This window comes from Oryctolagus cuniculus, chromosome 6, assembly GCF_964237555.1.
Source record: "Oryctolagus cuniculus chromosome 6, mOryCun1.1, whole genome shotgun sequence".
Taxonomy (NCBI): domain Eukaryota; kingdom Metazoa; phylum Chordata; class Mammalia; order Lagomorpha; family Leporidae; genus Oryctolagus; species Oryctolagus cuniculus.
The window spans coordinates 156,705,793-156,733,086 of NC_091437.1; the positions used below are offsets into that span (position 1 = coordinate 156,705,793).

The window sequence follows — 27,294 nt, forward strand, 5'->3', positions numbered from 1 at the left end:
GTTAATTCTCATTATACAACTCATTGAGTATAGAAGTCCTGCATGGGAAGTAAGTGCACAGTGACATCTGTTGTTAATTTAACAATTAACACTCTTATGTAGGACATCAGTGATCACCTGAGGCTCTTGACATAAGCTGCCAAGGCTATAGAAGTCTTTTGAATCTACAATCTCTGTCAGTATTTACACAAGACCATAAGCAAAGTGGAAATTCTCTCTTCTCTTCAGAGAAAAGTACATCCTTCTTTGATGGCCACTTCTTTCCACTGGGGTCTCTCTCACACAAATCCTTCATGTAGGACATTTTTTGCCACAGTATCTATGCTTTCCATTCCCAAAATGCTCTTATGGGATTTTTAGCCAGACCGGAATGCCTTAAAGGCTGATTCTGAAGTTAGAGTGCTGTTTAAAGTGATTGTCATTCTATGAGTCTGCTGTGTGGACCACTTCCCATGTTGAAACATTCTCTCCTTTTTAACTCTATTATTATTACCAGACATTTGATCTTATTTATATGATCCCTTTAACACTCAATGATATCTATATGATTAAGTTAATACTTAATATGGTCACTTTAACACTTAGGATGACATTTTTTACCACCCAGCTTAATGGGGATTTGGGATTCCATGGCAAATTTCTAAACTATACCCTTAGAAGTAAGTCCATAGGAATGTAAACAAACAATACAACATTAGAGTTACAAACTTCCTCCTCCCTCTCTTATTCCCACCCTTTTTTACTGAGATCTATTTTTGATTGACTTTATACACATATAATTAACTCTATGTTAAGTAAAAAGTTTAACAAATAGAATGAAGAAGAGAAGAAAAAAAAACAACAACCCTGATCCTTGACAATCAAGACAAGTGCTATTTAAGTCATTGCTTCTCAAAGTGTCAATTTCACTTTTACAGATTTCCTTTTAGGTATTCTACTAGCTATCACAGATCAGGTCTCTATACATATTTCTGAGGTATCTCCAAATTGACTTCTCTAGCAGCTTTTCCATTTTCCATTCCCACCAAAACTATATTAGGGCATTTTTATCCACATCTTCACCAGCATTTGTTTTTTGTTGAATTCTGTATGAAAGCCATTCTAACCGGGGTGAGGTGAAACCTCATTGCTGTTTTGCATTGCATTTCCTTTACAAAAAGTAATCCTGAGCCCTTTTTTATTTTTTTTTATTTTTTATTATTTAAGACCTTTATTAGCAGGTGCTTGCAGTTTGTTGACTTTTTTGAGAAAATCAAGTTGTAAACTTTTATTACAAATTAAAAATGAAGTTCTTAAAAATCTCAACTTGACCAGATATGAAACAATTTAAAAACCTTTAAAGGTGTATTGAGAAAAACCAGGCTTTTTTAAAAAACACGTTTGTCGTTACCAAAAAGAGACATCTTTAGGTAAAAACAATAAAAACCCCATGCTGCATAGATAATGCAGATAGTTCTAGTAATCTGGTCAACGGGCAAAAAGCAAGCACTTAAGGTCTTCAGCTCCAATCTTTTGTTCATTTCTTATTGCTGGAATTTCATATTCATTTCTTCTTGTTGGATGACTAAACCGGATGATGGTAGAGATGTTAAGCCGGCATTTACTCAGCGCCCCCCCTGCTCAGCCTCGGGAGCGGACGAATTCTCAGCTGGTGGATCGGCTGCTTTTGTCTCTTTGCCATCTTGTGGTTTAGGGTTATCTGGGCATCTGCGTCGGTAGTTGAAGTTGCGGCGGTACCGCCGCTGAGGTGGCTGCTGACCCTGGGTCTCATCTCCTTGGTTTTCCTTATCTTCTTCATTGCTGTCCTCTCTTCATTCCGACCTCTGCGGAATCGTGGTCTATAACCCCGATACATATTCTGTCTCACTGGTCTACCTTGTTCTCCTGCACCCTGGTTGTCAGCACCTTCCATCACTTCTCCCTGCACAGGAGGGTTGGAATACTATGGTCGACGCCCATAGGGTCTCCGCATGTAGTAAGGTGGGAACCTTCGCCTGCGGTAGGGCCGGCGTTGTTGGGCCTGGCCTTCAGGAGCGCTCTCTGATCCCTCATTCTTTTCCCCACTCTCACTATTCTGGTAATTCTGCTGGTAATTGCGTGGAGGACCCCTACAACGTGGGTAGCGTCTATAATGGTTACGGTCTGCTGCATATTTACTGCCTTGCACTGGAACTCCACCAGGACCTGTAACATTTGCTGCCTCCACACCCTTTTCTCCTTCAACAACATCAAACTCCACAGTCTCTCCATCTCCTACACTGCGAAGGTACTTCCTGGGGTTATTCTTCTTTATGGCAGTCTGGTGTACAAATACATCTTCCTTGGTGTCATTCCTGTTGATGAAACCATATCCATTCCTTACATTGAACCATTTTACTGTTCCCAAAACCTTCCTTGCGATGACCTTCTTGAACCCGCCGGCGGGCGCCGCCGATGTGAGGCCGCCCGGGCCACCGCTCCCTGCGCTGCTGCCCATGGTGCCGGGCTTGGTTTCGGCGGCGCTGAGGGCAGGGACAGCGGGGGGGGGGGGCGGCGGGCGGCTGCTGGGTCTCGGCCTCGCTGCTCATAGTTGCGGTGATGGTGACTGGGGCCAGCTGCGGCAGCTGCGGCTCCTCCCGGGGTGTGATGGTAACTAGGCCGGCAGCGGCAGTGGGGCTGCTCAGGGCTCTCTGGGGTCCGCTCTCCGCTCCCGCTATGGATCGAACTCCTGAACGCTTTTTTATTTGTCTGTTGGCCATTTGGATTTCCTCTTTTGAAAACATCTGTTTACACTCTGGCCTAAGAATCAGCCTCTAAGACATTTGGATCTGGTTAAAAAGCCCATGAGAGTATTTCAGGCATGGAAAACCAAGACATTGTGGCAAAAAAAAAAATGACCTAAATGAAAGATCTCTGTGAGTGGCATCCCAGTGGAAAGAATGGGCCATCAAAGAAGGAGGTACCATTCTCTGAAGGGAGGAGAGAACTTCCACTTTGATTATGGCCTTGTCTAAATAAGGTCAGAGTTGGTGAACTCATGAGGCTTCCATAGCCTTGGCAGCTCATGATAAGAGCCTTGGGTGATTACTGGTGTCATAAATAAGTGTTTCAATTGTTAAATCAGCAACAGGAGTCACTGTGCACTTACCATGTAGGATCTTTGTCCTTAATGTGTTGTACTATGCAAATTAACGGTAAAACTAGTACTCAAACAGTACTCTATACTTTGTGTGTCTGTGTGGGTGCAAACTGTTGAAATCTTTAATGAGTATATACTAAATTGATCTTCTGTATATAAAGATAATTAAAATGAATCTTAATGAAGAATGGGGTGGGAGAGGGAATAGGATATGGGATGGTTTGTGGGTAGGAGGGTAGTTATGGGGAAAAACTGCTATAATCCAAAAATTGTACTTTCAAAATTTATATTTATTAAATAAAAGTTTAAAAAAGAATTAATAAAAGGTGTACTTGATGGTTAATAAAGGGACATGTTTGTTGAAAAAAAACAAGAAAATGTCTGTTTAAGTTCTTTGCTCATTTCTTAACTGGGTTGTTTGTTTTGTTGTTTTGGAATTTCTTGATCTCTTTGTATATTCTGTTTATTAATCCTTTATCAGCTTCATACTTTGCAAATAATTTTCCCATTTTGTCAGTTGGCTCTTCACTTTCCTGAGTATTTCTTTTGCAGTGTGGAAGCTTCTCAATTTGATGTAATACTGTCTGTTAATTTTGGCTTTGATTGCCTGTGTCTCTGGGATGCTTTCCAAGAACTCTTTGCCTGGGCCAATATCATGCAGGGTTTCCCAATGTTCCCTAATTATTTGACGGTATCAGGTTGTAGAGTTAGGTTTTTAATTGATTTTGAATAGATTTTTGTGTAAGGTGTAAGTTAGGGGTCATACTTACTTAACATAATTACATAGCATACTTACATACATACTTCCATTGCTTCATACTTCTGCATGTGGAAATCCAGTTTTCCTAGCACTATTTGTTGAAGAGACTGTCCTTGACACAGGGATGGATTTTAGCTCCTTGGTCAAAGCTCCTTGGTTGTAGATGCTTAGATTGATTTCTGACATTTCTATTCTGTTCCATTGGTCTATCCATCTCTTTTTGTACCAGTACCAGGCTGTTTTGATTATAATTGTAGTATGTTAAGGCTTCCACTGCATTTTTAATTAGTTCTATTGAATTCCTCATTTCCAAAATTTCATTTTGATTTCTCTTTGAAATTCAATTCTCAATTTCTTTTTTTAATAGAAAACTTTTATTTAATAAATATAAATTTCAAAAGTACAACTTTTGGATTATAGTGTTCTTCCCCCATAACCACCTTTCAATCTGCACACTATCCTACCTCCTCTCTCCCGTGCAATTCTTCATTGATATTCATTTTAAAATTTCTTTATATATAGAAGATCAACCTAGTATATACTAAGTAAAGATTTCAACAGACTGCACCCACACATCACACAAAGTATAGAGTACTGTTTGAGTACCAGTTTTACCGTTAATTCGCATAGTACAATGTATTAAGGACAGAGATCCTACATGGGGAGTAGGCACATAGTGACGCTCCTTGTTGATTTAACAATTTGACACTCTTGTTTGTGGCGTCAGTAATCACCCAAGGCTCTTATCATGAGCTGCCAAGGCTATGGAAGCCTCATGAGTTCACCAACTCTGACCTTATTTAGACAAGGCCATAATCAAAGTGGAAGTTCTCTCCTCCCTTCAGAGAATGGTACCTCCTTCTTTGATGCCCATTCTTTCCACCAGGATCTCACTCACAGAGAACTTTAAGGTCTCAATTTCATGAGAGAAATTTTCTTTCATGTCGTGTATGGATTTCATTAGTTTATGCATTTGCTTCTGATTATTTCTAAGAAATTCTATGATCAATTTTTTGAAGTCCAATTCTGGCATTTCTTCAATCTCAACATCTTCACAATCTGGTATTGAAGTGTTGTGTTCTTTTGGGGGCAACATGTTGTCTTCCTTATTCTTACATCTTGAATTGATGAGTTTATTATTTGGCATTTGTTGAGATACTCATTGGTTTCCTTGCTTTTTTCCACAGGGGTGGCTTATATCTTTGGACTATGTGTGGATTAGTGGAATGTCTGCTTTCAGGGTATACCTAGAGGTGTGTGGTGGGTGTGGCCAAGATGCTCTGTTCATTGCTCCAGGATCAACTGCCTGACTGAGGTGACAAGCCCAGGTTTGGCATGGTAAATCTCCTCTCTCTCTCTCTCTCTTTTTTTTTTTTTATCAGAGGGTACGTTTGTTCTTGTCTGTTGGCAAAGGAGACCAGTGCCTTTGTGCTAGCCTCGGTGGATATATTATTATTCTGCTCTGCCACAAGGACCACACAAAGCATCTGTGCACTCTTCAGTATAAGCACAGATTCCCCATCAATAACCCTCACCAGGTAACCCAGGAACCCTGATCGTGTCGAGCCTCCCACAGTGATTGCCCAAAGTCCCATTCATACCCTGAGTCCTCCCACATAGCCCCAGTGTATTGACAGTCTCAGCACACAAGCCTCCCACTGTCATGAACCCCAGCCTCCTGTTTGGGCTCCCCACCAGACTCAGGTGTCTCTGCTTGACTGGTTGCTGGGTGTGGACACAAGCTGACACAGCTGTCACATATCTCCAAAATGGTGCCTGCTATCTATTAGTTCATTACAGGATGTAGTTGCAGGGTGATCAGGAGAGAGAAAATACACTGTCCCCTTATCTTTCCCTCTAGTTTTACAGGTGCACTATTCCCCATAGGGCTCCAAGCCAGGTTCCCTCTAGGCTCTTCCTGCAGCTTTTTTGCCAGTGGCTTGGGTTGCTGCAGTCTGGTCTCACCTCATTCTCCAATGCTGATGTGGAGGCTCTTGGCTGCTGGGCTCCTGAGGTGTGTGTGTCCTCGCCTTCCACATAGGTCCACTGTGTCCCTACAATTTGAGTAGAGTTCCCTCTGCTGTTTTCTCCCTAACTCTTCCCTGAGACTGCATTCTTTCCACTTTTTTTTTTAAACTATCTTCTCTTAGACTAGAGCAGTAAGTGCCCTCCCTACTCTGCCATCTTAATCCCTCCTTCCATCTCTGCCTATTTCTTAATTGGATTGTTTTGTTGTTGTTCAGTTTCATGAACTCTTTATAGATTCTGGATATTACTCCTTTATCAGTTGAATAGATTGCATACAACATTGCTTCATGATAAAAGCCTTAAGCAAATTGGGTGTAGAATGAATATTAGTTTACATAATCAAGGAAATATAAGGCAAACTCCCAGCCAGCATCCCACTGAATGGTAGAAAGTTGGAAGTATTTCCACTAAGATTCAGAACTATCTCCCTTGTGAGGACACTACCTCTTACCCATTTGTCCATGGGAAAGTTCTGGGATGTTGGAGAAGAAATTCCCACTGACAGAGCAATGAATGAGGCCAGTGTTGACCTACAAAATCTGTAGTTTCTTCTGGCCTCACAGGTGTCAGGCCAGATCTACACTCATGCTTCTCTGCAAGAAATACTGAAAAATCCTGCTGTCCAGTCTGACTAAGCCAATGGGAATGAATCGTGAGATATTGGTGGTCATCCACCATGAGAACAGCATTTCATATCCCCAGCTAAAACTCTCACATCTCCCAAATCCTCAAGTCTGTCCCATCCACAGTCTGCCCCACCACCATTTTCATAGTTTCTGAAAGATATTGACTGCACTCCCACCACACAAACATCCATTAATAAAATCTCTTGCAAGTTCCTCCAAATACGTCCAGAATCTGACCACACTCATCATCTCTTCCGATGGCATCCTGGGTCAAGAGCCTGCCTTCTCTCACTGGGAGGATTGCAAAACCTCTCAACTGCCTTCCTTATCCACTGTCTGCAAAACCTCTTTTGTGATTTTCTATGCTGGTAAAGACTTAATGTCATTCTTCCATTCAGAGCCCTGCAATGATTTCCTATTTCTCTTGGGGATAAAAAACAATGCCTTACAGTGATCTACATGGGTCTGTCTACTTTAGCTCCTTTATTTGACCTCTTTTCCTTCAACTTTCTCCAAAGATCATTTCACTTGCTTTATCATGCATTATATTATGCTGCATGATCATTTATCTGCATGAATATTTTTTACTAGTGCAATCGTAAGTGTGAAAATATATTATCATTATAAAATCTTGACCATGATGCTGGAATACAAGGTTGAAGTACTTACATTTTCCTTTACTATTTTGGGGGAAGTTAAGGGAGTTATTTAATATTTATGAGCCTCTAATACAAAAAATTCTGCATTACTTTATCACAAATAAATGATTTCTATCCGATCGATGTATCTGGTACAAAATAGAAGTTCAGTAAACAAATGCAAGGCATCAAGTGGCAGAATAGAGCAATAATACTCTAACACTGTAAAAGATCATTTTCATTTGGAACAAACTTTCAGGTCTTTAGAACTTGGGAAAATGCAAGATCTAATGATATATACGCAAGTTTATTTATTTGTTTTAATACGAGACAGCTGTCTTCTATTTCAGCCTAGTATTAAAAGTATTACAATTCAAATTTCTGTAAATGGTGAGTTACTCAATATTAGTATAGCAGGATTTTTGTACGGAGACAAGACACTAAGGCCTTTAATAGGAAGTAGTCTTTTATTATTTATGTTGGCATAAGAACCAGGTGGAATTTCTTATCCAAAAGCCCAAGCCCAGAACAAAGAGGCACATTTCCTTATATATGGCCTTTGCTTCTTTGTCTCCTTTATATGGCTATGTACATACATTTGATTGCATATTCTAATGTTACATTGTGGCCGCAAGAATACATACTGCATAAGAACACATATTCACTGATAATGTTTCTTTTTTTTTAATTGTATTTATTTATTTTTTGACAGGCAGAGTGGACAGTGAGAGAGAGAGACAGAGAGAAAGGTCTTCCTTTGCCATTGGTTCACCCTCCAATGGCTGCCACGGCCGGCGCACTGCGGCTGGCGCACTGCGCTGATCCGATGGCAGGAGCCAGGTACTTCTCCTGGTCTCCCATGGGGTGCAGGGCCCAAGCACTTGGGCCATCCTCCACTGCACTCCCTGGCCACAGCAGAGAGCTGGCCTGGAAGAGGGGCAACCGGGACAGAATCCGGCGCCCCGACCGGGAGTAGAACCCGGTGTGCCGGTGCTGCAAGGCGGAGGATTAGCATAGTGAGCCGCGGCGCTGGCCCGATAATGTTTCTTTTACACATCTATTGATGTGGTACACAGTCTAGCTCAGAGACAGCAAGCAAAAATACAAAACAAAACAAAAAACAGATAGTAGCTTCACAGGCTAGCAGATAACAACACATTTCATTCTCAGGACAGATTTCTCTCGTTTTCTTCCTCTGACCTTGGGAAAGCTTCTACAAGAAATTTAATCATGTTAATTAGAAATAAGTTTAATTAAAAGACAAAGGCCTCTAACACATTAGTTTTTTTAAGAAAACTTTTATTTAATGAATATAAATTTCGAAAGTACAACTTTTGGATTATAGCGAGTTTCCCCCCCACAACCACCTTCGCACCCACCCACCATTCCATCTCCTACTCCCTCTCCCATCCCATTCTTCATTAAGATTCATTTTAATTATCTTTATATACAGAAGATCAGCTAAGTACACTAAGTAAAGATTTCAACAGTTTGCACCCATGTGGATACACAAAGTATACAGTACTATTTGCGTAGTAGTTTTACCATTGATTCACATAGTACAACACATTAAGGACAGAGGTCCTACATGGTGAGTAAGTGCACAGTGACTCCTGTTGCTGATTTAACAATTGCCATTCTTATTTATGAGTATCAATAATCACCCAGGGCTCTTGTCATGAGCTGTCAAGGCATGACAAGTTCACAAACTCCGACTTAATTTAGACAAGGGCATAATCGAGGTGGAAGTTCTCTCCTTCCTTCAGAGAAAGGTACCTCCTTCTTTGATAGCCTGTTCTTTCCGCTGGGATCTCACTCACAGAGATCTTTCATTTAGGTCATTTTTTTTTTTTTTTTTACCACAGTGTCTTGGCCCTCCCTGCTTGACAAACTCTCATGGGCTTTTTAGCCAGAGCTGAATGCCTGAAGGGCTGATTCTGAGGCCAGAGTGCTGTTTAGGGCATTTGCCACTCTATGAGTCTGCTGTGTATCCCACTTCTCATGTTGGGTCGTTCGCTCATTTTTAATTCTATCAATTATTATTAGCAAACACTGGTCTTATTTATGTGATCCCTCTGACACTTAATCCTATCTTTATGGTCAGTTATGAACTTAAACTGATCTCTTTAACTAGTAAGATGGCATTGGTACACGCCAACTTAATGGGATTTGGAGTCCCATGGCATGTTTCTAGTTCTACCACTACTCAGTTTTCCTTTTCTTCATGGGGATTTTGGTGACTGGAACACAGTCCTCTTGCACTTGGACAGGAATACATGATGAGTTCTGGCCAATGAAGAGACAAAGAGTGACCACTGATTCTAGACTGAAATTGTGTGAAGCTTCTGCACAATCTTCAGGTTGGTCTTACATGTGCCTAAGGTGGCATTCATGGAGAAGATTTCATACAGAATTGGCAGAGCACTGATGAGTAACCTAAACCCAGGGCAGCATTTTGTGAGTGAGAAATAAACTTTAGCATGAAGCCTCAGGATTTGGAGTTTTCCTCAAGGCAACTGTTAACAATGCAGGAGGGTAGAAACTTTAATTCTATGACACTTGTAGTCAGACTGCAATTATAGCCTATTCTGTTTACCACACACATCTTTTATTTATTTATTTATTTATTTATTTATTTAACTTTTATTTAATAAATATAAATTTCCAAAGTACAACTTTTGGATTAAAGTGTCTTTTTCCCCCCTAACCTCCCTCCCACCCACGACCATCCTATCTCCAACTCCCTCTCCCATCCCATTCACATCAAGATTCATTTTCAATTATCTTTATATACAGAAGATCGACTTAGTATATACTAAGTAAAGATTTCAACAGTTTGCACCCACACAGAAACACAAAGTATAAAGCACTGTTTGAGTACTAGTTATACCGTTAATTCACATAGTACAACACATTAAGGACAGAGATCCTACATGGGGAATAAGTGTACAGCACACACATATCTTGACTATTGCTGCTCTTCATTAAGATGTGACTTTCTCTACTACAGTTTCTGTTCCTACAGAAAGATTGTTTTTAGAATCTGAAAAGCACAAGTTAAGGGGCTGGTGCTGTGAAGTGGCAGGTAAAGCGGCCACCTGGAGTGCCAGCATCCATATGGACACAGGTTCCAGTCCCAGCTCTCCACTTCTGATCCAGCTCTCTGCTGTGGCCTGGGAAGGTAGTAGAAGATGGAGAAAGTCCATTGGCCCCTGAACCCATGTAGAAAACCTGGAAGAAGCTCTTGTCTCCTGGCTTCAGATCAGCCTATTTGTGGAATAAATCAGAAGATGAAAGACCTCTCCCTCTCTCTGCCTCTCCCTCCTTCTCTGTGTAACTCTGACTTTCAAATAAATAATTCCTAAAAATAAATATAATACTTCCTTCTTTCTTCCCTCTGTTCTTCCTTTTTGTCCCTTCTTTCTTTCTTTATGAGCATGGAATGCATGGTTTTGAATCCCAATCTGACCATTTATTAGCCGAGTGGTCTTGTGTTACTTTCATAAACTCTAAACTCTTCACTTTCCTCAAATGAAAATGAACACATCAATGGAACCTATCACACTGAGTGCTAATGTACTAATATTATGTTTAAAATGATTAGAAAAATACTTGATAGAATAATTGCTCAGAAATTGTAGCTTTGTTGTAGTTGTCATCCTCCTGTTCATCGTCATCATTTCAGTTTGGTTTGTGAACTCATTCTTAGTGCAGCTTTATCTCACAGAATCCCATGAGTCCTGGTGATCTATCTGTGCATTCCTACATGGTGGTTTTCCACTTATTTATTTTAGCCTTCTCAAGAAGATTACCAATAAGGATCTATTTTATATTTTAACGTATTTTATATGTTATAGGGCTTTGTGGTGATAAATAAGGGATGATATAAATTGAACTTCCAAACATGAGGATCAGAGGCTCATATGGAGGAGACTCAATAAATAGTGATTGTAAATAAGCATGGTGAAAATATTAGGAAGGCTGGTCATCTAGTCATAAACATAGCTGAGCTATTGTCTATAAAACTCAGGGCATGAGTAAGCCAAGAAAAATTTAGGCTTTCTGAAACTTAACAAGTCTCAAATGATAGATTATAAAGGAAAATACTGAAGTGAAACACATCCCATTCATTTCCCAAACTCTTAGATAAAATGCTCTTCCTCTCATGGAATGACTGAGTGATTACGAAAGGACAGTGGAGTTACACTAAAGGAATCCTTCCATGTGGAAACATGAAGCCAAGTGAAAGAAAGAAGTTCCCTTTACTATGAACACCTGGCAACAGCCTATCAAAGTTCATCTATATTCCAGTCTGCTTGTGCTGTGGTGTTTGTGTATTTGCGTGTTATATTGCATGGTCTGTGGATATCTAGGCTCATGGGTGACGAAGTCATTTACTGAGGTTTTAGTACTTTAAAGTTCTTTGCTTTGAAGAAGTCTGAGTTTCCACTCTTCATCTGTCACAGTCCAAAGCCCTAGAATCTGTTTAATGGTGGGTGTTAGACTCCAGTTTACTGTTCACTAGTTGAGAAATCTTATTTCTTAAACGTCTACTTTCTTGAAAACTCAGTTGCATGTTGAAAAGACTTGTGCTTTTCTCCAGGAATCATAGTCATTTTGAAACAGGGCAGCATAGATTATCTAGGCTGCCATGGTGTTAGAAAATGAACCCCTCTTTGGTATGCCTGGCACACTCATGCTGTCTGCTTTGTGCTTGGCCCTGTTTTGCCTTTTGCTTGTTATTTTCTTCACCCTTTTTGTTTGATTGTCTGTGTTTCTCTGTCTTTCTATATTTCACTACATTTCTGTTATGTCTGTTTTTCTTTCTCCCCATGTCTCCCACTTGTATATTTTTCATTCACAGCTTCTTTTTACAATTTATGATCATATTGTAAGAATTTGTTACTTTATTCCTAGAGGTTCAATACTTAATGCAGAGTAAGAACTCACTGAATATCTGCTGAATGAATGAATGAATAAATAAATTTCATGCTTTAGGAATTAGGTAATTTGCTGCTTTGGATCTAAGGTAAAAGACATCACCTTCTGGAAGCCATCCCTGCTACCACGCTGTTTTTATTCCTATTTCTTCTACCACTTCTACTGATATAAGTAGCTCAAAGGGTTTTAATGCTTAATCTCTGCCAGGTGTCTTTGTAAAATGTATGTATGTGTTCATAAAATCCTCATATTCATTGTAGAGGAAAATACTATAATTATCACCCTTTTATTGTTGAGGAAATTGAGAATTAATATATTATATTTTGAAAAGTGTTTTTCAAATAGGGGGCACATTTTATCACATATTAGGAGATGCTTGGAAACATTTGGAGATATTTTTGGTTTTCACAACTAATGAGGGGGATGCTACTGGCATCTTCTGGGTGAAATCCAAGGCTGTTGCTAAACATCTTATAATACACAGAAAATGCACTTAACAAAAAACAATTATTTGTCAATGGTACTTATGTCAAATGTCAATGGTACTAAAGTTGAGAAATCTTGGTTTCAAAGAATATACCATTTTTTTGTTCTTGCTGTTATTGTTATATTTAACTTCATATGGACTTTATTTATTTATTGAACTTCCAAACATGAGGATCAGAGGCTCATACTGAGGAGACTCAATAAATAGTGATTGTAAATAAGCATGTAAGAATATTAGGAAGGCTGGTCATCTAGTCATAAACATAGCTGAGCTATTGTCTATAAAACTCAAGGCATGAGTAAGCCAGGAAAAATTTGCATTTAAAAAATAAAATATGTATGCATTATTTAAGCCTAATGCATTATTCTCTATCTCTTAATGAGTGAGTTTGGTTAATTCATATTTATGAAATTATTGATACATTTGAGCTTATAACTCCCTGTTAATTTATAATTGCAGTCTGCTACTTTAATCTCTCATTTCCTTCAAAAGCTTGTTATCTGTATTAGACCCCCAAATCCTCCTTAGTACTCTTATGGATAATGAAAGAACTAGATGAGAGGTTATTAAATGGCAATTAAATTGTGTAATGGAGGAAAACCTTCCCTTTTTAGCCTATTGACAAAATGAGATGACTGAATTAGACAATTTAAAAATACTAACTAAAATTAAATTTAGATTTTGTTTATAACAGAGATATTGATGTTTCCTTCTTTCTACACTCAGACTTTTACACATTCTTGCTGGAAGAATGGGTCATATTGATCCTTCAGCCAAGACTGCTCCTGGATTGAAGCATTTAAGAACTAGTAAGTGATCTTCTGTCTACTTCATTTCTTTGCCATGAAAAACTAAAGCTGCTTCTGAGATAAATCCTTCATCAGCGTGGGTTTCTAGAGACTCTGTTGGTCAGAGGCCCTGGATGCATTTCATATGGGTACAAGTAAGTCTTTTTTTAAAAGATTTTATTAATTTTACTTGAAGGTCACAGTTACACAGAGAAGGAGAGGCAGTCTGCTGGTTCATTCCCCAGATGGCTGCAACAGCCAGGAGCCAGGAGCCAGGAGCCAGGAGCCAGGAGCCAGGAGCTTATTCCAGGTCTCCCACACGGGTGCAAGGGCCCAAGCACTTGGGCCATCTTCTACTGCTTTCTCAGGCTGTAGCAGAGAGCTGGATCAGAAGTGGAGCAACCGAGTCTCAAACCGGTGCCCACATGGGATGCCAGCACTTCAGGTGGTGGCTTTACCCTCTATGCCACAGTGCCTGCCCCAATAAGCCAATAAGATTTTACTGTATCCAGCCACTGAGATTTTGGAATTTGTTTGCTATTGTCACACAGTTTGTCTTTTACCTTCTCAGTATTACAGTTTGTGGTAAGAAGGCTTGATCCATACTTTCTGTGAGCTTTACTGCAGTATAATTGATAGATAAAATTTGTACATATTCAAGCTATACAATGGGTAATTTGATAAAAAAAAAATAGCAAACCCACCATCTATGTAAGAGAAATGATTGGTAAGTGCAGAGAGGGTGGTAGAATTATTTACTCTCTTCTTTGTGTTCTCATGTATTTTCTTACCTGAAATGTGGAATGTTCCCAACTGATTTATGGTGTGTATTTTACACAATACTCATTTTCTCTAGACTGTGAGATCCTTGCTCTGAATTTTGAGTCAGGATTGTGCCTTATCCGTCCTTATAATCACAGAACTAATATGATCCTGGGCACAGAGTAGGTTCATAGGTGTTGAGCACAATAATGAATATGAAACTACATTATAACAATGGACACAGAACCCTACTCACAACTGGATGTCCAGGAAATACTCTGTTGAATGATGAATGAATTTCTGAATACATGAAAGAATGAGTGAGGCCACTGTACATCAAGAGAGAGGGGTGAAAGTTATAATAGTTGTAAACAGGACCTGAAAGGCATGTGTAAGAAGTTCCGTGAGATGGCCGACTGTTTCATGCTTTTTTATGCATCCAATAATGCTAAGTGTACTTGGCCCCAGTAAGAGATGTGTCAGTGAACCATCTGCCACTTCCCTGTTGTGATGTCCTTGGTGGTAGTGGAAGACAGGGCAGAGTTCCTTGGACTCATGAGGGTGAGGGCGTTTTATTTCTAGAGGGTACAGCACATATATTAGGAAAGAAACTGCTATAAAATTCATGGTAAAGAAGGAAGATAATGCTTCTAAAGCTTGAACTAACATGATTAGTTACTCCAGCTTTGGCTTGAAGTCTGGGAGATTGCTGTGCTGCGGGACTGAAGAGAACAATTGTACAGAAGGTTAAGCTTCATTACTGCTTCTGGGTCCAACTTCAAGGAAGCAGCCAAGAGCATATCCCATGCAGTTGCAGATCCCCATTACCTGAACTTTCCAAGTGAATTGAGGAGATCTGGTTTCTGTGCATCTGCTTTGAGATTGCTCCTGGAAATCACTCACTCCAGTACTTGAAATTTTTCCATGTCATGCTTGCTTTTTCACCAGCTGTGAAATGGGGTGGGATGGTTGGTGCACTCAAGCATTGCTCTCTGGGGACATATTGTAGCATTTGGTTGACTCTGAGCTTTGAGGGATGTGGGGTGGGGAAAAACACTCTGGCTATTCTACTTGCTATAAAAGTCTCACATCAGAAGTCTCTAGATGCTTGGATGCTCTGCTGAGGACATTTTCTTAACAGCGAGACTCCTGGACTTAAATCCAGCAGTGGGACATTGTGAGAATCATTTAACTCAGGCTTTGCCTTCCGCATACCAGACATGGGATAATAATTCCATTATGTTATGCATGTGCTGTAAGTGTGAATGAGGTAATGCAAGTAAAGGACTTAGGAAAGTCTGATACACGGTGAGCCCTCAGTCAAACTGATTTGCTTTTATCATCTAATCCTTAGCATAATTCAGTGGGTTCTATTGTTACTCTTCCTTTCCTTCTACAGAAATTGAGGCAAGATTCATGAGGCTGGCAAGTGAGGGAGCTATGATAGGATCTTATACCTGTCCAACTTTGGAGCTTGCTCTCTGAGACACTGGATTGAGGTTGAGTGTGTCTAACTCCCCTCCCCCAGTTAGTGGAACCTCAGGATATGACTTTATTTAGAAATAAGATCTTTGTAGCTATAAATAGGCAAGATGAGATCATACTGGATAGATGGGCCCTAAATCCAGTATGCCAGGTGTCCTTAAAATACACAGAAACACACCCTGGAGAACGTCATGGAAAATTGGAGGCAGAGCCTGGAGTGATGCCATCAGCATGCTAAGGAACTTCCAGTGATGCTCAAGTGACCAGGAGCTACAAGAAGGAAACATTCTCTCCTAGACCCTCCAGAAAAACCATGGTCCTGCCAAGATCTTGACTGCAGATTTCTAGTCTCCAGATCTGGAGAGAACAACATTCTGTTGTGTTAAGCTGCCTGACTGTAGCACTTTGTGTGGGCAGCCCTAGGAGTCTCAGACTAGCACTTGGCTCCCTCTGGACTTCCTACTGGGGTCATCAGATGCCCCAGCTGCAGCTTCTGTTTTGGGTGAGAGAGGGCCTGGGATTCTCTGTGCAGCCTTTCCTGTGCCTGACTGGCAAGGTTATTTTTAATTGTAGCTTGTGAAGCTCATATTGAGGGATTTTCTCACTTTTCAGTAGGAGTCAGACTTTACACCCCAGCATGCAGGTTTTCAAAATGATGGAATTGCACACAGGGCTTGTGAAGATGCACACAGGGTAAGAGAAGCCTTTGTCTTTGATGGTTGTATTCTCTAAGCAAAATCCATTGTTATCATCATCAAAATAATTTCAAATATTGCTGTGTCAAACACTATGCTGCACACATTAAGTGACTTATCTCATTTAATCCTCATTAAACCCTATGAAATTTTTACTATTATTCCTATTTTATGGATTAAAATGTTGGCTTAGCATATTAGAAGTGTCATGCTAGGATGAAGTACAGCTGGGCTGTGGCTTTTGTCCCACAACTTAAATGTTAGCCCTGATGCATGGGGCCTTCTCAGGAAGTCTCAGGGGAAATAAAATCACTGGAAGCAGTCAAATCTCCTCCCATAGCTAATGGTTTCTGTTCCCCATTACATTGCATCAGGATGAAAACCATGCCATGCACCTGAGTTCAGCATACTGTAAATGGTGGGAACTCAGCAAAAATAATATTGCTATTTTTAGTTTGGAAAGTTACAAAAGAAAAGTAAAGAAAAATACAGAATAAGAATATGTTCTGGAATATGAAGGTTAGCAATTCTTTATATTCCACTGGGAAAATAATTTGTTGAAATAATATCAGAGATTTTATATGGCTCAGTGTAGGTAAAGTTTCTCCACAGATAATTAACCGAATACAAAAATCTTAAATCAAGAAAGAAAATGATAATTTAATACCTTCAAAATGTCAGACAGATCTTAGTTCATCTTTCTTTTTTCACACTGCTGATTCTTGCTACAACATGCACTGTAGGCATCAAATATTCCTATTTTGTAAATAATGGAAGTATAACTTGTAGATGTCATGTGTTCTGCTTTAGATAAAAAAATTCTCATCATCTATGACTTCAGATGATACCTACATTTCACATGGATGATGGACTTATGTTCCAGAAACAATTTCAAGGATATAATCTAGATATACTCATCTTATCCTAGTAGCATCCCTTGTTATTCCTGTTTAAGGTAGAGTCATTCAGATGGGTTGAAACACTGTCCCATATCACCACATGGCCAAGCCAGGGTTGGAACCTTGGGGGCCTGGTCCCAGAGAACGTGCTCTGTGATCTTTTATGCCCTTAAGCAAATAATATGCAGTAGAGCAACAGTAGCAGTTTTTCTAGTAGTAGTAATAATAAAAAAAATAACCTGCAATCAAGCTAAGGAACTTCTGTTAATGAGAATTTCTCTTAGAAGCTCTGCCCAAGAAACCTGCATCCCATATGGACTACGGTACAAATCCTTGCTGTTCCTCTTCTAATCCAGCTCCCTGCTAGTGTTCCTGGAAAAGCAGTAGAAGATGTTACAAGTGCTTGGGCCTGGCCGGCGCCGCGGCTCACTAGGCTAATCCTCCGCCTAGCGGCGCCGGCACACCGGGTTCTAGTCCCAGTTGGGGCGCCGGATTCTGTCCCGGTTGCCCCTCTTCCAGGCCAGCTCTCTGCTGTGGCCAGGGAGTGCAGTGGAGGATGGCCCAGGTGCTTGGGCCCTGCACCCCATGGGAGACCAGGAAAAGCACCTGGCTCCTGGCTCCTGCCATCGGATCAGCACGGTGCGCCGGCCGCAGTGCGCGGGCCGCGGCGGCCATTGGAGGGTGAACCAACGGCAAAGGGAAGACCTTTCTCTCTGTCTCTCTCTCTCACTGTCCACTCTGCCTGTCAAAAACAAACAAACAAAACAAACAAACAAAACAAAACAAAACAAAAAAAAACAAGTGCTTGGGCCCCAGATACCCATGTGTGATACCCAGAAGTAGTTCTTGGCTCCTGGCTTTGGATTCGCTCAGCTCTAGCCATTGTGGCCATTTGGGAGGTGAACCAGTGGAGGATGGTAGATCTTTTCTGTCTCTCCTTCTCTCTGCCTGTAACTCTGCCTATCAGGTAAATAAATAAATGAATAAATAAATAAATTTTTGCCAAAAAAAAAGAAGTTCTGCCCAGACTTGAGAGGGTGGTATGGTATGAGTCAGACCATAAAGGTAGAAGAAAGAGCATGTTCTCATAGGCAGGGAGAAGAAGAAGAAATATGGGGGAGAGGGTTTGAAGGAGGCAACCATTTTTGTTCTGTATCATAGCTCCAATAATTCTGGGTAGATTCTGCAAAAACACCCAACGAGACAGATGTAGAATGGGCCAGAAAGAATATTGGAGGAAGTTGGAACCCCGTGTATGGAAGAGATCTGAATTCAATCACCCAGAAATTCGGAGAAAATCTTTGGAGAGACAAAGAGATTGAAAGGCAATGGCTTTGGGGTTGGGGGAGCTTACAGCTTTTTTTCCCCCCAGGCTTTTAAGAATGCTGGAAAGCCCACTCATTGCCTGACTTCCTGGGTGGCAAAGTTTATTCAGATCCTACAAAGTCATACAACTAGGGCTTTTGCTATTATTTTTTTTTATCCTGTATTTTTTTTGTGTGTGTGTGACACTATTCTATCCTTAACTCTGTCCTTCTTGGAAACAAGGAACAAAAAGGAAAACTAACAGGTGTCTTATGCCTGCTGTGTGCCACCTTGTCCTAGAAAAATCAACATTACAAAGTTTGGATTAAATGCTCTGGGAAATCCTAATCATTCCAATTTGAGAGGTGAGGGGGCAAGTCTCAGGTTCATTGACCTCCCCAACATCATTCAGTGAAATGACTCACTCCTGAGGTACAGTAACTTGCTCAGAAAGTGACCAAGATGTTGGATGACCTTTCTCAAGATTTTTCAGATTTTGCTCCAAAATCATGCTCTCTTGTCCTGTGCTGCCTCCCTGTGCCCCATCACTTCTCTCTGTCCCTTTAACACTGAACACAGAGATGAATTCTTACTGGACGCTCAATAAACAATTTTCTTATTTTGGTAATTGGGGGATGACCAGCCTGTACCAGGATGGGCCTTTGCTATATTTTTTTCTATCTGGATATCATGGAAACAAGTCAAGAACACCTAGCTTCCTTCATTTACATCTAATGATGTGAATTCTGCCCCCAGTCCTCAAGGCTGCACTCAGAGAGAGTACTCATTTTCTCCTTAGAGGTTCCTGCCAGCTGTTCACAGTTAATGGAGGAACCATGATGACAAGTTTGGTTTCCAACCAGATGCCTGTGGAGTATGGAACACTGCCTGGTTGTTTCTCTTGCTTATCTTGTGACCAGGTTCTGGTCTCTTGTGGCCAGAGAGAATTAATATGTACATGTTGATGCATTTGGATATAATCAAGTCAATCCAATCAAAGTGTTCCAACCACAGAAGTAAAATGAAAACAAAAGAACACAAGGAAATTTTGGGCAATCTTGAAAGTCAGAGACAGACACCTGCTTTGGAGTCCTGATTTTGTCTGTATAAATTGGATTCTTGAATGTGTTCTTAATCTTCAAAGCCACTATTTCCTTAATCATAAGAATAGAGGGAGAAGGAAATAAGAAAAAAAAAATGGAAAGGGAATTTCTGAAAGTGCCCTTCCAGACTCCCCGCTGCTGTGGTAGCCATATGCTGCCTTAGATAACTCACGCAGAAAAGGTGATGATGGCCCCCAGCATTTGGTGTTTGCTGCATGCTTTGCCACTCTCATTGGGGTCATTTAACTTACTCACACTTTTGAAAACATTTCCATCATAAATCCTCCCTGTTGGGACCGGCATTATGGCGTAGCAGGCAAAACCACCACCTGTGACACCAGCGTCCCATATGGATGCCGCTTTGAGTCCCGGCTGCTCCTCTTCTGATCCAGCTACTTGCTAATGTGTCTGGAAAAGCAGCAGGTGATTTCCCAACTACCTCTACCACAGCTACCATGCGGGAGACCCTGATGAAACTCCTGGCTTTGGCCTGGCATTTTGGCCATTGTGGACATCTTGGGAGTGACCCAGGGGATGGAAGATCTCTCTCTCTCTCTCTCTCTCTCTCTCTCTCTGTAACACTGAATTTCAAAATAAGTAGATAAAATCTTAACAAAAATCCTCTCTATATTTATCCCATTTGAATGTTCTGTCCATTCGTCCAGGAGCTGGATGTAACCTCATTTTGAGGTTATAACATCCTGACCATAACCAATACAGTGGCATCAGCCACTGCCTCTCCTATCCCTCTTGTAGGCCTCCTCACTGCCACACCCATCACAGTGCACTGTCACTGAGCCCTTTATATGTTTGCGACTGTGAGTTCCTGAAAAGCAGAAGTCAGAAGTTAGATATCAATCCCTTATGGGACTTCTCTGTTGGGGGACACTACTGGGATTTTCTGGGCAGGATCACGGATGCTAGGCATTCTGCAGGCCCAGGACAATCCTGAGGCAGAAAGTTTGTGACAACCCATCCTTCATGGGATGGGAAAACCCATCTGCGGTGACCAAAGCCTGGTATCCAGCCCAGCTTTACAAGTAAACACTCATTTTATTTTTTCTTTTGGAAACTTACAAAAATTGTTTACCATTTCAAAAATCATATCCTTGATGACAGAGTAGATATCTAGCTGGTGTTCTCTGTTTTTTTTTCTAATTTAATTTTTTAAAAAAATCAACAAATTTAAAAAATAAGTGAGAGAGAGAGAGAGAGAGAGAACACTCATCCTCAGGCCCAGGCATCTGTAATTCAATCCTTGTCTCCTCCATGGATAACAGGGAATACAACTAGTTGAGTCCTGCCTGTTGCCTCCTAGGGTGTAATTAGCAGGAAGCCAGTGTTGGAGTGGAGCCAGTACTGAAACCCAGGCACTCTAATATGGGATGCAGGTGTTCCAAGTTGTGTCTTAACCACTGCACCAAAGGCTGTGCCCAGCTGCTCTGATTTTAATGCTGGCTTCCATGATGACTACTTCTACATTGGTCACATCAACATCATTTGTGACAGTTGCCTCTCAGAAAGTCCAGCCCACAGTAGTATTTGAATCGCCAGCTGATTCTTCACCTATAGGGTATGTCAATAAATATACGTTTGTATTTGGTTCTTAGTGCTACTGTAGAAAATTGGCACTTTTGTGGTAGGTCAAGACAACATGGACTTATTAACTTGCAGTTCTAGAGGTCACTGAGCTAAAATTAAGCATTGGATTCTTTCTGAAAACTCTAGAGGCAGACTCATTTTCTTGCCTCCCCTAGATTCTGGAGGCTGCCTGAATCCTTGGGTTGGGTCCCTCTTCTAGTCTCTTCTAGGCTTGACAGTCATACACTCTCATTCTCCTCTTTCACTTACAAGGACTCTTGTGATTACACTAGATCCTTCTGGAGAATACAGAGCAACCTCCCTATCGCAAGGTGAGGTGGCTAGCACTCTATCTTCTGTTTGTAACCTCAATGCTCCATGGCCATGTCGCATAGAGTGCTCACAGGTTCCAGGGGTTAGGAAGTTAATATTTTCTACTACACAGAGATAGAGTTCTTTTTAAAAATCAAACAGAAAGAAAAGTATCACCTGCAATCAACTAGGAATTATCTTGCTTCTTTTAAATCCTTACATTTTTCAGTATAAGCAAGGGTAAGCACCCAACAATTCCCATCTCTTTGTGTATTTCTCTTTTATACTACACTTGGAGAATTCTATTGATTTGAAAAATTTTGTGTAAGAGTAGGCTACAGTATACATGAACTTTTTTTTTCAGAGTAGCAGTCATTAGATTTATTTGTAAAAGATGAGACTATAAGGTCTGGTGGGTCTGAGAATTGCTCTGTTAGATAATTCTTGCATCCTTGCTAGTCTTATGACTGAAGCTGGCATACAGCAGAAGTGCCTAAAGTGTGGGGGGACTGCATGAACCAGCAGCTAAACTGCCTGCTTTCAACAGCAGAATAAGGACTCGTTAAGCATTTTCTGTGTGTTGTTTGAATGACATCTTTTAAAGCAGATATAAAAATTTCTGCTACTAACTTCTGGTGTTGGAGACAATTTATTCAGTATTCTATTCCCTGAGAATAAGGCAAAATCTCACGGAATGAAGTTGTTTTGCAGGTGGTCTTTTTGGGGAGATGAAACAATCTCTTGTGTGCTCAGTGTAAATGTCATTAAAAAAGAATTGCAGTTTGACAGTCACGAGCTCAGGACTGGAACACAGAATAACAAACATGTAAGAAGTTCCCAGTGCTCTTTGGAAATATGTTGTTCCTAGCGACCATTGATTTACCCAATTCTTAGAATTCTTTCCTGTGCTTTTCTCGGGTTGTTTCCTCTCTTCTGCCCTGGAGTTGATTTCATGTTCTATGCATCTGCCAGTCCTCTCCAGTCAGCTCCTATGCATCTGCTGTGACACTGTTTCCTGTTGCTGGGTCCCTGAGCTGCCTGCGTCCCAGAGATTTGCAGCAGCTGCTGGACATGCAGTAAACCTTCAAATTGCAAATAATCCTGGAACCTCAACTTTTCCACTTTGCTGAAGGATAATTGGGGATTTACAAAGGTGTGATGACATGTCTTGGGTTACACAGCTGGTTAGAGAGAAAGCTGAATTACAAAGCCTTGACTCTGTTCTCAGAATGTAAAATTTTGTGCTTGGGAAGGAGGAGGATACAAAAGAAAATATTTTTAATACCAAAATGTAAAGATGTGATTTCCTTGGTTGTTAAAATTTCAGAATATATATTATACATATATACACATAATACATATATAATTATGTAATTTTATTTGAAATAGTTCACTGAAAGGCACTGTCAAATTATGGAGGGAATTTGCATAAATTATACATATTTAAGTATGAATAGGGAACAGTTATATGAGAAAAAATGGAAAGAAGAGGGAGAACTACTTGTACTAAGTAATTTACATATGGACAGCAAGTTTCTTTGAATTGGACATCCAAATATATGTAAATTGGCCTGCTTATTTAAGAAAAAAATAAGCAAATAGGCATTGACAGAAATCTGCAATCTTTCATATTGAATTAGAAGACAAAATGCTTAGTTTCACTCAATTATTTTTCTTCTTTCTAGAATGTCCAGGTCAGGACATTCTAGGATCAAATTCTTGCATATCTAACACTCTAGCCATCCATTCATTCATGTGTCTATCTTACAGGCACTCTGGGCCAAACATTAGACAGGGTGCTGAAGTTACATTAGTGAGTAAGAAGCAGAAAGCACCAGTCATTGAAGAACTTAGAATGTATCAGGGGACAGAAGATGCCCATGGTCTCTCTGATGCACCACTGGGATCCTTGTGTGCCCATGATATGTGCACCCTGTGCAAGTGCAATTGAGACACACACGTTATTAAATTTACTTGCAATAAAAGTGTAGTGCTGTATCTGCCAAGGGTCAGAGCTACTGTATTGATATTTCTCAAGTCCCTGATTTTGCAGTTATTGTTGGGCCCTTGTTAACGCTCTCACTTTTTGTTGAGTTCTCTTCTCTTATTTTCTCTTCCATATTTCCTAAATTCTCATTTTGTGTTAACTTCTTCAAGTGTCTCCTGGCTGTCTTTAAGCCTAACCAAGATGATGGTACTCATTCTAAGATCATATTTCTAAACTTTTATATTAATCTTACTACAAGTTGTCCTACAGGGGTTAAACTAAGAAGGTAAATGGCGGAGAAAAAGGGAACTGATTCCTCTAGAAGAATCCATTTCCTAAAGGCATAGACATTGGGAGGGTGAATTTGGATGCAAAATTAATTTAGTCCTTTCATAATTGTGTGATCATGGGTACATTTTAACCCCTTTGAAACAAACCAGGGGGGATATTACATATCTTAAAGTTTTTGATTAACTTTTAATAGTTGTATGTGTGTATGTATGGAGTATTGCACAATATTTTCACAAATAAGGCTGGCGCCACTGCTCACTAGGCTAATCCTCCGCCTTGCGGCGCCGGTACACCAGGTCGGGGCGCCGGATTCTGTCCTGGTTGCCCCTCTTCCAGGCCAGCTCTCTGCTGTGGCCAGGCAGTGCAGTGGAGGATGGCCCAAGTACTTGGGCCCTGCACTCCATGGGAGACCAGGATAAGCACCTGGCTCCTGCCATCGGATTAGTGCGGTGCACCGGCCACAGCGCACTGGCCGCAGTGTGCCGGCCGCGGCAGCCATTGGAGGGTAAACCAACGGCAAAAGGAAGACCTTTCTATCTCTCTTTCTCTCACTGTCCACTCTGCCTGTCCAAAAAAAAAAAAATTTCACAAATATACAAAGCATAGTCAAATCAGGCAACCAGCCTCTCATTTCTTTATCTTTTCTTCATGTTTAGAATCTACCACTCCTTCTCATGCAATTTTTCCTGTAAGATATAATTCAGATAAGATATAATATGTTACTGTTAACTATATTCGCCTTAATGTGCTGTGGAACATTAGATCCTATTACCTCTATTCTGGTACTCACTGTCCAACCTCCATCTTATTCCTACAATTCCTAACTTCTAATAATCATTACTTTAAGTTCAGATCAACTTTTGTTTGTTGGTTTCTAAGTTCCACATATGAGAGACAATATTTTTTTTCGGTGTCTGGCTTCTTTCACTTAACACAATGATCTATAGTTCCATCCATTTTGTTGCAAATATCGAGATTTCATTATTGTTACAACTGAATAGCATCCAATTGTGCGTATATATTCACCACATTTTCTTTACCCATTCATCCAACTATGGACATCAAGGTTGACTTTCTATTCTGACTATTGTGATTCGAGCTCCAGTGAATATAAAAATGCAGGTATCTCTTTCATAAATGGATTTCATTTCCTTTGGATATATACCCAGAAGTCAGGTTGCTGAGTTAGATGGCATTTTACTTCTAGTTTTTTGAGGAACCTCCATACTGTTATCCTTAATGGATACAATAATTTGCATTCCCACCAAAATATATAAGGATTCCATTTCTTCACACTCTCACAAGTATTTTAATTAAAAAAAAATTTGAAATGCTGAGAAGCACAGAGAGAGAGAGAGAGAGAGAGAGAGAGAGAGAGAAACATAGAAATCTCCTATCCATTGGTTCACTCTCCAAATGCATGGAACAACCAGCTAAATATGGGTCTGCCACGTGGATGACTACTGTAGCTGCCTCCCAGGTTGTACCTGATCAGAAACCTGGCATTGGAAGCAGAACCCTGGCATTGTGGTAAGGGATGTAGAGTCTAAGAAACAACTTTTATTGTTGCACGAAAGTGCAGTTTTTATTTAATGTTTTTTAAATCTGAACTTTTGCTTTCAGTTTCTTTCTTTTCTTTTTTTTAAGGGATTTATTAATACTGTAGATCTTCAGGATCACAACAAACGCATGATAATTACCACAACATAATTCTTATCAATTCTCATGTTAATGTGATATTAATATAAAGAGAACAGATTTTATGTAGTTCATAGATGGAATTCTAAGAATATGATATTTCCTTTTTCTCTCTCTTTCTCTTTTTAACTTTATGAGATAACATCTTTTTAACTTATATTATAGTCTGACTTAACACTCCAATAAATAAAGAGTTCAATTAGTAAAAAGCAAAAAATTGCTGCATAAAATAACTACCTTTTTTATCTTTTGGATAACAACCATTCTACCTGGAGTGAGATAATACACTTCTTTGAAATTTGAATTGAAATTCCCTTGATTGCCAGTAATACTGAATTTTTTTTCATGTGTTTGTTCTCCATTTGTATTTTGTTTTCTGAGAAGTGTCTAGTCCTATTCCTTGCCCATTTCTCAATTGAATTATTCATATTTTGTAATTTATTTTTGAGTTCTTTATATATTTTGAATATTTATTCTTTGTCAGATACATAATTTGCAAATATTTTCTCCCTTTCTATTGGTTTTCACTTTGTTGATTTTTGTTGTTGTTTTTCTTCTTTTTAAAACTGTATTTCTAATATTTTTTAAAAAATTATTAATATAAGGAGAACAGATTTCATGAATAGGCACAATTCTAAGCTGATAACCACGTTTGCCTCCCTCTGTGTCTCCCTCCCCCAGTCTCTCTCCTTCCTTCATTTCTTTTTATTCCCTTAACTTTTGCAAAAACATTAGTTCAATCCTGTGCAGAAGCTACTTTAACACAACCCTATTTGTCCATATTTGTTTTTGCTGCCTCTGCTTTTGAGATCTTATCCAAAAAATAAATCATTGCTTATTGTGGCCAATGCTGTGGCATATATGGTAAAGCCACTGCCTGCAGCATCGGCATCCCATAGGGGTGCCAGTCCAAGTCTTGGCTGCTCCATTTCCAATCCAGCTCCTCTCTAATATGTCTGGGAAATCATTGGAAGATGGTCCAAGTGCTTGGGCCCCTGCACCCACGTGGGAGACCTGGAAGAAGCTTCTGGCTTCAGGTCTTGGTCTAGCTCAGGCTTGGAAGATTGATCTCTCTCTCTCCATATGTGTATATATATATATAAAATATGATATATGTATATGTATATATTATATACATGCCTATGCCTCTCTGTAATCCTGCCTTTCAAATAAATAAGTAAATAAATAATAAATCTTTAAAATAATCATTTCATTTATTTTGACAGGCAGAGTGGACAGTAAGAGAGAGAGAGAAAGGGAGAAAGGTCTTCCTTTTACCGTTGGTTCACCCTCCAATGGCTGCTGTGGCCAGCATGCTGCAGCCAGCGCACCGCGCTGATCCGAAGCCAGGATCCAGGTGCCTCTCCTGGTCTCCCATGTGGGTGTAGGGCCCAAGGACTTGGGCCATCCTCCACTGCACTCCCGGGCCACAGCAGAGAGCTGGACTGGAAGAGGGGCAACCAGGACAGAATCTGCTGCCCCAATTGGGACTAGAACCCGGTGTGCCAGCACCACAGGCAGAAGATTAGCCTATTGAGCCACGGCACCAACCTAAAATAATCATGTCTTAACAGAATTGTTTGTTTTTGTTGTTGAATTTCTTGAGCTCCTTGTAGATTCTGGATGTTAAGCCTTTATCAGTTGCAAAGATGGCAAATATTTTCTCCCATTCTGTCAGTTGCCTCTTCACTTTGCTGAGTTTTTCTTTTGCAGACTAGAAGCTTCTCAGCTTGATGTAATCCCATTTGTCAATTTTGGCTTTGAATGCCTGCACTTCTGGGGTCTTTTCC

General features: G+C 40.2%; 1 long non-coding RNA gene and 1 pseudogene across 3 annotated transcripts in view; one reads left to right on the forward strand and one right to left on the reverse strand.

Moving 5' to 3' along the window:
* LOC103348134 (uncharacterized) overlaps positions 1–27,294 on the forward strand; it is a 192,432-nt gene that overhangs the window by 40,393 nt on the left and 124,745 nt on the right. For 2 of the 3 annotated variants that reach the window (XR_011389340.1, XR_011389342.1), the window contains exon 5: positions 13,325–13,407. This is a non-coding gene — a long non-coding RNA (uncharacterized lncRNA). Of the gene's footprint in view, positions 1–5,065; positions 5,217–13,324; positions 13,408–27,294 lie in introns of all 3 variants that reach the window. The other variant, XR_011389341.1, reaches the window with a different exon arrangement.
* LOC100338131 (Y-box-binding protein 1 pseudogene) lies at positions 1,174–2,772 on the reverse strand (annotated as a pseudogene).